Genomic DNA, 10,891 nt, shown 5'->3' on the forward strand with positions numbered 1-10,891 from the left:
TTGTCAACTATTTGGAAGTGCAAGGAGAATTTGGATCAGTTTGACAAGCAAGCTTTCTCTCCTTAAGGAAGAGGATGAGAACAGCTGGCTATCCCAGCATTGACAAAGCATTGCTAATGCAATTGAAGGCAGTTTGAGCAAAGAATATTCCCAATTCCAGTCCATCCTACAGGAAAGGGGAGTTGCCCATAAGGATGACTGCGGTGATGGATGACTGGATCGATTCAAGACAAGGCGTGGCACTACCTTCCAATCTTACACCATGGTGGCTGACACTGTGCACTGCACAATGGAACTGACAGATACGACAGCTGTAGATGAGGTACAATCTTCAACAGAATAGCGTGAGGACACCAAGGACAGTGAACCCACCCATTGTTTGCCCCTAGCTGAAGCTTCAAAGATTGTAAAGATGCTCTGGGATTTTCGATACACCACAGATACATAGGGAAAAAAAGTTTTACTGCAATCATGACATGGTGTGACCTATATCATATTCCCCTGTAGACAGCGCGCTCAGCAAGTGCCAGCTCCAATGTTTCTCAATGCCTTTACTGGAAAAGGTCAGACCATTATGAGGTTTGAACAAATAACAAAGAAAATTTCCACATATTTACTATGTGGCTGTGTTCGTTTTATTTTTGATATAAATTATGTTTATTGGCAAAACGGAATTGAACAAGAGCCTCCCAGCTATCTCAAAATGCTATTTAATATGGGTTTTTAGTTGGGACTCCTGCAATTCGAGTTAGCGCGATTTTATGATATTAACAATCACAGCAGGCAGTTTCTGTTCAAACAACGTGAAGTGTGAGAAATGATTGAAATTTCTGAAGGAGAGATCTGTGCAGCACCAAAAAGCAAAATTGGCACATTAGGTTTTAGGCAGGGCTTCAACTGAAATAATGAGGGGTAGATGTCAGTCAAGTGGTTCGATTCAGTGCACCAGTCAAGCTGTGGGAAATTCCACAGGCTCTACCATGAAGCTGAGTAGAACAAGATCATCGGAGAGGTTGGGGGGCTGGGTGGCGAGCAGGATAGAGATATGTTCATCTGGCAACAATTTCCAATATCTTCTGAAGTCAGGATTAAACAATAACATAAAGAGGTCTATAGGATCATGCAGCATGCAGGGAGACTATTCAGTCCACCATGTGTCATAACTGGAGAGTCGACGTTCAACAGGGCTTATGCACAAAACGTTGACTCTCCTGCTCCTCGGATGCTGCCTGACCAGCCAAGCTTTTCCAGCACCACACTCTTTGACTCTGATCACCAGCATCTGCGATCCTCACTTTCTCTACTATATGTAATGACAACCCATCAAAACCATCAAAGTGCAGTTCCTATGGAGTGTTGCTGAACAAAGAAACCTTGGAATGCAGACTATTGGTTCCTTGAAAGTAGAGTTGCAAGTAGATAAGATAGTGAAGAAGGCATTTGGTATGCTTTCCTTTATTGGTCAGAACATTGTGTATAGGAATTGGGAGGTCATGTTGCAGCTGTACATCACATTGATTAGTCCACTTTTGTAATATTGCATGCAATTCTGGTCTCCTTCCTATCAGAAGGATGCTGTGAAAATTGAAAGGGTTCAGAAAAGATTTACAAGCATGTTGCCAAGATTGGAGTATTTGAGCTATAGGAAGAGGTTGAATAGGCTGGGTCTGTTTTCCCTGGAACGTCGGAGACTGAGGGATGACCTTACAAAGGTTTATAAAATCATAAGGGGCATGAATAGGATAAATAGACAAAGTCTTTTCCTTGAGGTGGGGGAGTCCAGAACTAAAGGGCATTGATTTAGGGTGAGAGGGGAAAGATATAAAAGAGACCTAAGGGGCAATGTTTCGATGCAGAGAGTGGTGCGCGTATGGAATGAGTGGCCAAAAGAAGTGGGCAAGGCTGGTACAATTGCAGCATTTAAAAGGTATCTGGATGGGCATATGAATAGCAAGGGTTTAGAGGGATATGGGCCAAGTGCTGGCAAATGGGACTGGATTAGGTTAGGATATCTGGTCGGCATGGACAAGTTGAACTAAAGCAATTACAGATGGGCAATAAATGCTGGTTTAGCAAGCAATGTCCACGTCCTTTGAATGAACTTTTTAAAAACTCATTGCATTACAATGAGTAAAATATAGAAGAATGAATAAATGAAAGGTCCAGAAAGATTCCATTCCTTTTCATTATAAAATATCACAGTGTCCATGCTGTACATCTCTATGACTCTATGACTTATAAATGTATCAAAATTTTAATTCCAGTATTTTCCTTTCGAAAGGGTAACTGCTACAGTGGTGAATAATGGCCAGAAGCTGAGACAGCGGATAGCCACTCGATCATAGAATCATTCGACTCATTGAGTCTGCACTGACTCTCTGAAGAGCAGACCCAGTCCCCACCCTAACCCGCTAGCCTCCCTATTTACAATGACTAGACCATTGAACCTGTACCCATCCAGGATGGGGTAGCTCTGCCTCTCGGTCAATCCCCCTAAACCCCTCATCCCCTCCTTCCCAAGCCTTTTTGTCCCCAGCCTTTTCAAGTATTTATCTAATTGTCTACTCAAATTTAGTTGTGAATCTCCTTCCACCAACATTCAGGTCACTTGCTACAGATCTTAACAACTTAGTGTGTAATAAAATTCTCCAAATCTCTACCAGTTGTCTGTAACTTTCAGTTACTGACTAACTCTGTCAAAATCCCTCATAATTTTGAACAATGACCTTAACTGCCCTTGTTCTAAGGAAAGTTTGTCACTCTCAAGTGCAAACTTCATGTAGACATTTGCAAATCTGCATACTCTGATGCCAGATCCTTAAACAAGTGTTAGGACCTATGTTTGAGTATTCAAGGTATCTAATACTCTCGACACTGGGAAGTTGTTGGCATTCAATTTGGCAGCTTCCTGGACAGATTAGGAGTGAAAAAAAATCTAAAATTGTTTTCTCCATCACAAATGTTCAGTCCAGATAATTGACTTTGAACTGGTGACCAAAATGATTGTTCAAAGGAATAGGTCTGAGGAGCAAGTTTAAAGCAAGAGATAAGAAGAGAGACACAGAAATTTAGGGAGGGAATTACAGAGCTTTGGGCCTGGGCACCTGAAGATATGGCCAACAGTAGCAGAGTGAGTGAAATCAGGGCTACACACAAGGCCAGAACTGATAGAGAGACAGAAATCCCTTGTGCCTTGTGGAATCTTTATATCCACTGAAAGGCAGATGAAGCCTCATCTTATCTGGTCTCAGCAGCTCCAATGTGCAGTACCTCTGCAGTTTAGAAAAAGAGTTGAAATCCTGGGTGGTTGTTTGAATCAATCTCAGTCGTAAGGTTGCTATCAGCTGAGTCAATCTGGGACATGTGTGTCTGTTTCAGCCTCATATCTGCCCTGCGATTGAACCTAAAAAATGAAGCCTGTGGACTGAAACTGATCTAAAGGAGTTGTTCCATGCACTTTCCTTCTTTCACCTAATTCTGCATATCATTGAGAAACTAGAAAGTGGGGATGGCATACATTATATAGCAGACATACAGGGTTCAATATGGTTGAGCAAGGTTCCAAGAGTGATTTTGAACTGTGTTTATTCAGCCCTTGTGAAATTAACCATCGTGAATCTACATCCTCCAAGCCCTGACATCTGTGGCACTGTAAGCCAATAAAATCTCCAACAGTCTAACAATAAAGTCTACAGGAAGAGATTAAATCAGCAGCGATGCACTTTATGATGGAACAGCACCGGATTATCCATGCTGTTCATTTCTTCTTCTGTAGTTCCTTTCCTCTATCAGTGCAGCCCACTGGGACATTTTATAATGAAAAGGAATGGAATCTTTCTGGACCTTCCATTTCTTCATTCCTCTATATTTTACTCATTGTAATGCAATGAGTTTTTAAAAAGTCCATTCATAGGACATGGACGTTGCTGGCTAAACCACCATTTATTGCCCATCTGTAATTGCTCTGGACAAGGTGGTGGTGAGATAAGGTCTGTTGGGACAACTTCAGTGCTCTTAGGGAGAGAGTCTTGATCCTGCCAACAGTGAGGGAACAATAATATAGTTGCAAATCAGGATTGTACTGCCTTGGAGCAGAACTTGTAGGTGGCGCTGTTCCAATGCATCATGTGCCTTTGTCCTTTGAGATGGGAGAGGTAGCAGGTTTAGCAGGTGCTGTAGAAGGATCCTCGGAAAGTAGATGAGACACATTGCTGCCAATGTACAATGGTGAAGGAAGTGAATGGCTAAAATAGTGAATTTTTTTGTTATTTAAGTAGGCTGCTTTGGTTTGGATAGTCATAGAATCATAGCACAGAAACAGACCCAACAGGTCCAACTTGTCCATGCCAACTAGATATCCTAACCTAATCTAGTCCCATTTGCCAACAGTTGGCCTATATCCCATATCTTTCCTATTTATGTACTCATCCAAATACCTTTAAATGTTGCAATTGTACCAGCCTCCAACACTTCTTCCAGCAGCTCATTCAATACACCCTACACACTCTGCAGGAAAAAGCTGCCCTTACATCCCTTTTAAATGTTTCCCCTCTCACCTAAATCTTGGATGGGTTTATGTATAGGAAGGGTTTTGAGGGATATGGGCCGGGTGCTGGCAGGTGGGACTACATTGGGTTGGGATATCTGGTCAGCATGGACGAGTTGGACCGAAGGGTCAGTTTCCATGCTATACATCTCTATGACTCTATGTCTCTATGCCCTCTAGTTTTGGACACCCCCAGGCCAGGGAAAAGACTTTGTCTATTTACCCTATCCACACCCCTCATGATTTTATAAACCTCTCTAAGGTCACCCCTCAGCCTCCGACATTCCAGGAAAACAGCCCTAGCCTATTCAGCTTCTCTCTATAGCTCAAATCCTCCAACCCTGGCTACATCCTTGTAAATCTTTTCTGAACCCTTATAGTGTAGAGCTTCTTGAATGTTGTTGAAGCTACACCTATCCAACCAAATGAAGAATATGTCTTTACAGTTCTGACTTGTGCCTTTTAAATGATAGAGAGGCATTGTGGAGAGAGGAGTTGAGTTAATCACTGCGGGATTCCTTGACTCTGATCTGCTCTTGCAGTCACTGTATTTATATGGCAGGTCCATTTCAGTGACTAGTCAATGGGAAATGCCAGGATGTGAATGGTTACTGTAACACTGTTAAAGTCAAGGGGCTAGGTGGTTCCTTGTTAGTGATGGCCATTGCTTGGCACTTGTGAACATTACTTGTCACTTATCATCCCAAGCCTTGTTGTTTGGGCGCTGACTGCTTCAATATCTAAGGAACCACATATAATTCTCAATCTTGTGCAATGTTACAACCAGTCTCTGGTGAGATTCCCAATAAGTTATGACTCGAGGCAGAAAATTCCAAATCATTAAGCTCCCAGGTGAACATGGACAAGTTGGCACCCTCTCTTTATCCTCCTGTCCTCCTCAGTTGGTCACACAAGGCTAATATTTTTAAAAAGTCTTCATTCAGACATAAATGAACATATGTTTTACAAGGAGTCAATTTAACCTGGCTTTCTCTAAGTTAACCGAAGAGTGAACTTACTAAACATGAGAAGAAATAATTTCATGACACGTAAATACACAGATTAAATATAAGGAGTGAGTCCAAAGAAATTGAAATGTTCAATAAAGATGTATGAATTAGTTTCTGAATTGTTTGCAAAGAGTAGATTGTAGCCTTTACATGGGATGGTACCAATAGTGCTGGCATTAGTGGTTGAGCAGTCGATTTTGAGATGCTTGACTTTTCAAGTTGCCCTGATTCATTTCAATGATGACTGGCAACATTGAGACTGTCAAAGTTTCTTTTATTCCTTTACCTGTAGTGCAAGGGTACTTAATGGTTGTCATCACAGCACAGTAACAGACTCAGCTACTTCAGGCCATGAACACAATCAAACTAAGTATTGCAGTTGGTTTTTAACTCTTGTTTTGGACTGCAGGAGATGGTTTCCTCTGGAGAAGGTTGTGTGGGGTGGGAATGGGCTGGTAGGGGTGGGAATGGGGGTAGTGGGGATGGGGGTGGGAAGGAGTTGCAGTAATCAGTCTCTCAATCTTTACAACTACAGTCAATTAATGGCTATAACAGCCCTCTTTTTAAAAAAAACCACATACTGGAATTAAAAGTTTAATATGTTCACAAGCACTTGGAGAAGGGAAGCCCTTACATTACTGAAGCAGCTGAAGATGCTTGGGCTTAGGACATTGTCTTGAGCAAGTGGCTCTTGAAGTGCAGTGATCATATCCCTACCTGAGTCTGGAGACCTGGGATCAAGTCTAACCTGCTCCAGAGGTATATAACATCTCTGAACAGGTTAATTTGAATATATATTGTCAACAGAACACACTGAGAAACTCCTACTGCAATGTTCTGGGACTGAGATGATTGATCTCCAACAACCACAAACCGCTTCTTATATTGTATGTATGATTCCAACCAATGGAGAATTTCCCCCCACTTTCCATTGATTATAGCTTTGTTGGAGCCTCACTCAGTCAAATGCTGCCTTAACGTCACAATAACTCTTTCTTATCTCATCTCTCCTGGAGGCAAACTCCCAGGGAGAACAGGTTTTTGAGCCCATATTGCCCTTTGAGAATAACAGAAAGACTACTAATCATTAGCACAATGTACATCATACAGCAAATATCAGAATCTATATGTGCAGAGCTAACTGCAGAAATTTGAAAGTTGCAGTACAAGTTAACCTACTGCAGCAGCAACTGCACTACACCAGTGTCTCACTGATAACCTTCGCATTACAATCCATGTAAACATGAGAAGTTTCAATATTTATCCATTAGCTACTGAGTTTATACAACAGAGAAAGATAGGACTCATGCAGTCTGGTGATTGTGAATTCCTAGTTTCATGATAAATTGTAATTTCTGTCAAACAGTCTCTCTGATATTGAAAATTTAACATGCTAAATCTGAAGTCTCATTCATTCAGAATTATTTTGTTTTTGATGCAAAGAACAAAATTATACATCCTTTATCTCTATTATTTTCATTCGATGTTATCTCTCTCTCTTACTCCCATAAATCTTCATTTCCTTTCATTTAATTTTCTGTAATGATTTGATGATGAATGAAACCTAATTTATATTCTCTGGTTTATATTTCCTGCTTTCAATGCTATGTGTTTATGAGGGTTCAGGGTCTGATTGGTTGAAGATACGTTCTGTTCTTGCACTATGCAAACATGCTGCATGGCCTGTAAAAGGCAAAGCACTGGTTCAGATACCCAATGGCAGCAAGTTATCACTCAAAATCCCGTAAAAAAAGTCTGCGAGTGGCTTTTGACGTGGAGAACAGAGTGCAGTCCTTTACTGCTGACCAGAAACTGTCAGCCACTGTTCCAGACTTCAACCCTGAAACAAATTCTTCACTTCTACATCACCGTATAATTGTGCATTTACTCCACCCTGGAGTTAGTCTGAGAGTGATTGACTGACCCAACTGATGAAAGTGAGTTTGACTGGTGTCTGCTCTGAGACTTGAACGGGTGACCTTTTAGTTCAGTGCAAAGTGCTTTTAATGTCTAGGCTCTGACTAATTGTCCTTTCATTGTTGATTTCCCACCAGTTCCCTCGTCCAATGTAAAGTCTCAAATTGTCTGGTTAAAAGGCACTGATACACACCCTCTAATCAATGGGAATGTGGACCATTTTAATTGCTACTATGGATCAGACAGTTTCAAAACTGCTACCATCTTTTAGCATGAGACAAATGTGCATAGGAACCTTCTGAAAGACTCTGACGGCACAACAAAGGGATATTTCAGGAGTACGTAAAATATATGCACGTTGCAGAATTTGCCCGCAGGACACTACCAGCCGAACTGCAGTATACAGTGACTGAGAAATATAACTTGGATTCTACCTAGACGTGCATCTGTAAGTGTGATGCATTGATCTGGGATGATCTATATCAGGTCCATTATTTTAAGATTGTTTTGTTAAAAATTCAACTTTAAAACTCCAAAAATGCTGTTAAGGTTTGTCAATGTTGTATTACATAAATACCTGGGGGCCAAAAATTCATCTTGAACAATGTTGCAAAACAAGCAATATTGGATTCATTGCCTGTTATAAACTATGCCTAGAATGGACTGCACTAAGATTCAGTACTCAGTGCCACAAATAATGAGGGACCATTGAACAAGTGCACTATTCTCCCAAGGAAAAGAGGAGAAATCAAGGAGTGAGCCACCCGAACCCATTGTTGTGTGTGACTCTGCAATTATTTCCTAAAAAATACGAGGTGCTAAAAGTCAATAATACTTGAAGAAATCTATGACAGATGGCAATGACAATTAACAATTGCTTGTGCTTACAATGCAAAGTTAAAATTCACACAACACCAGGTTAAAGTCCAACAGGTCTATTTGGAAATTCAAGCTATCAGAGCGCTGCTCCTTCACTACCTGTGAGTTTTAATTTGTCCACCCCAGTCCAACAGTGGCACCTCCACATCATCGTTTACAATGCAGGCAGTCTGCAAACTGTGGTCTACCTACTTTCTTACTGATTGTACTATTCAGTCAGCAAAAAACTCAATTATAGAATTTGTTTGAAATGTGGCCTTAATTTCATTACACCTTTTGTGGGCAGCACGGTGGCACAGTGGGCGGCACGGTGGCACAGTGGGTGGCACGGTGGCACAGTGGTTAGCACTGCTGCCTCACAGCGCCAGAGACCTGGGTTCAATTCCCGACTCAGGCGACTGACTGTGTGGAGTTTGCACGTTCTCCCCGTGTCTGCGTGGGTTTCCTCCGGGTGCTCCGGTTTCCTCCCACAGTCCAAAGATGTGCAGGGTCAGGTGAATTGGCCACGCTAAATTGCCCATAGTGTTAGGTTAAAGGGGTATATGTAGGGGTAGGGGTATGGGTGGGTTGCGCTTCGGCGGGTCAGTGTGGACTTGTTGGGCCGAAGGGCCTGTTTCCACCCTGTAAGTAATCTAATCTAAACCTTTTGTGCCTCACTGAATGGATGACTCAGCACAGTTTACACACCTCGTAAATCATATGATCCTTTGAATCTATGCTCCTATATTAAAAGATAATGGATGCCTGCAAAAAACAAATAATCAAGTGACACAAGGGAGGAGCTCAAGGCAGCCTGACTGCCGAAAGCTGACGTCTTTTCTGGCTGGGGATTAAACATAGAACATAGAACAGTACAGCACAGAACAGGCCCTTCAGCCCACGATGTTGTGCCAACCACTGATCCTCATGTATGCACCCTCATATTTCTGTGACCATATGTATGTCCAGTAGTCTCTTAAATGTCCCCAATGACCTTGCTTCCACAACTGCTGCTGACAACGCATTCCATGCTCTCACAACTCTCTGTGTAAAGAACCCGCCTCTGACATCCCCTCTATACTTTCCTCCAACCAACTTAAAACTATGACCCCTCGTGTTCGTCATTTCTGCCCTGGGAAATAGTCTCTGGCTATTGACTCTATCTAGGCCTCTCATTATCTTGTATACCTCAATTAGGTCCCCTCTCCTCCTCCTTTTCTCCAATGAAAAAGGTCTGAGCTCAGTCAACCTCTCTTCATAAGATAAGCCCTCCAGTCCAGGCAGCATCCTGGTAAACCTCCTCTGAACCCTCTCCAAAGCATCCACATCTTTCCTATAATAGGGCGACCAGAACTGGATGCAGTATTCCAAGTGCGGTCTAACCAAAGTTTTATAGAGCTGCAACAAGATCTCACGACTCTTAAACTCAATCCCCCTGTTAATGAAAACCAAAACATCATATGCTTTCTTAACAACCCTGTCCACTTGGGTGACCATTTTAAGGGGTCTATGTACCTGCACACCAAGATCCCTCTGTTCCTCCACACTGCCAAGAATCCTATCCTTAATCCTGTACTCAGCTTTCAAATTCGACCTTCCAAAATGCATCACCTCGCATTTATCCAGGTTGAACTCCATCTGCCACCTCTCAGCCAATTTCTGCATCCTGTCAATGTCCCGCTGCAGCCTACAACAGCCCTCTATACTGTCAACGACACCTCCAACCTTTGTGTTTTTTGCAAACTTGCTGACCCATCCTTCAATCCCCTCATCCAAGTCATTAATAAAAATTACAAACAGTAGCGGCCCAAGGACAGAGCCCTGTGGAACACCACTCACCGCAGACTTCCAGGCAGAATATTTTCCTTCTACTACCACTCGCTGTCTTCTGTTGGCCAGCCAATTCTGTATCCAGACAGCTAAGTTCCCCTGTATCCCATTCCTCCTGACCTTCTGAACGAGCCTATCATGGGGAACCTTATAAAATGCCTTGCTGAAGTCCATATACACCACATCCACAGCTCGACTCTCATCAACTTTTCTAGTCACATCCTCCAAGAAGTCGATAAGGTTTGTGAGGCATGACCTGCCCCTCACAAAGCCGTGTTGACTGCATTTAATCAAGCCATGCTCTTCCAAATGGTCATAAAACCTAAACCTCAGAATCCTTTCCAACACCTTGCAGACGACTGACGTGAGACTTACTGGTCTGTAATTGCCGGGAATTTCCCTATTTCCTTTCTTGAAGAGAGGAATTACATTTGCCTCTCTCCAGTCCTCAGGTACGACTCCAGTGGAGAGCGAGGATGCAAAGATTTTTGCAAGTGGTGAAGCAATCGCATTTCTCGTTCCCCAAAGCAGCCGAGAACAAATCTGGTCCGGGTCTGAGACTTGTCAATCTTAATGTTTGACAAAATTTTCAGCTCATCAGCTTCCTCTATCTCTATCCATTCCAGCATGCACACCTGCTCTGCAAAGGTTTCATTCACTACAAAGTTCGTTTCTTTCATAAAGACAGAAACAAAAAACTCATTTAGGGCTTCCTCTACCTCCTCAGACT

This window comes from Chiloscyllium plagiosum, chromosome 27 (assembly GCF_004010195.1).
Source record: "Chiloscyllium plagiosum isolate BGI_BamShark_2017 chromosome 27, ASM401019v2, whole genome shotgun sequence".
NCBI classification, from domain to species: Eukaryota; Metazoa; Chordata; class Chondrichthyes; order Orectolobiformes; family Hemiscylliidae; genus Chiloscyllium; species Chiloscyllium plagiosum.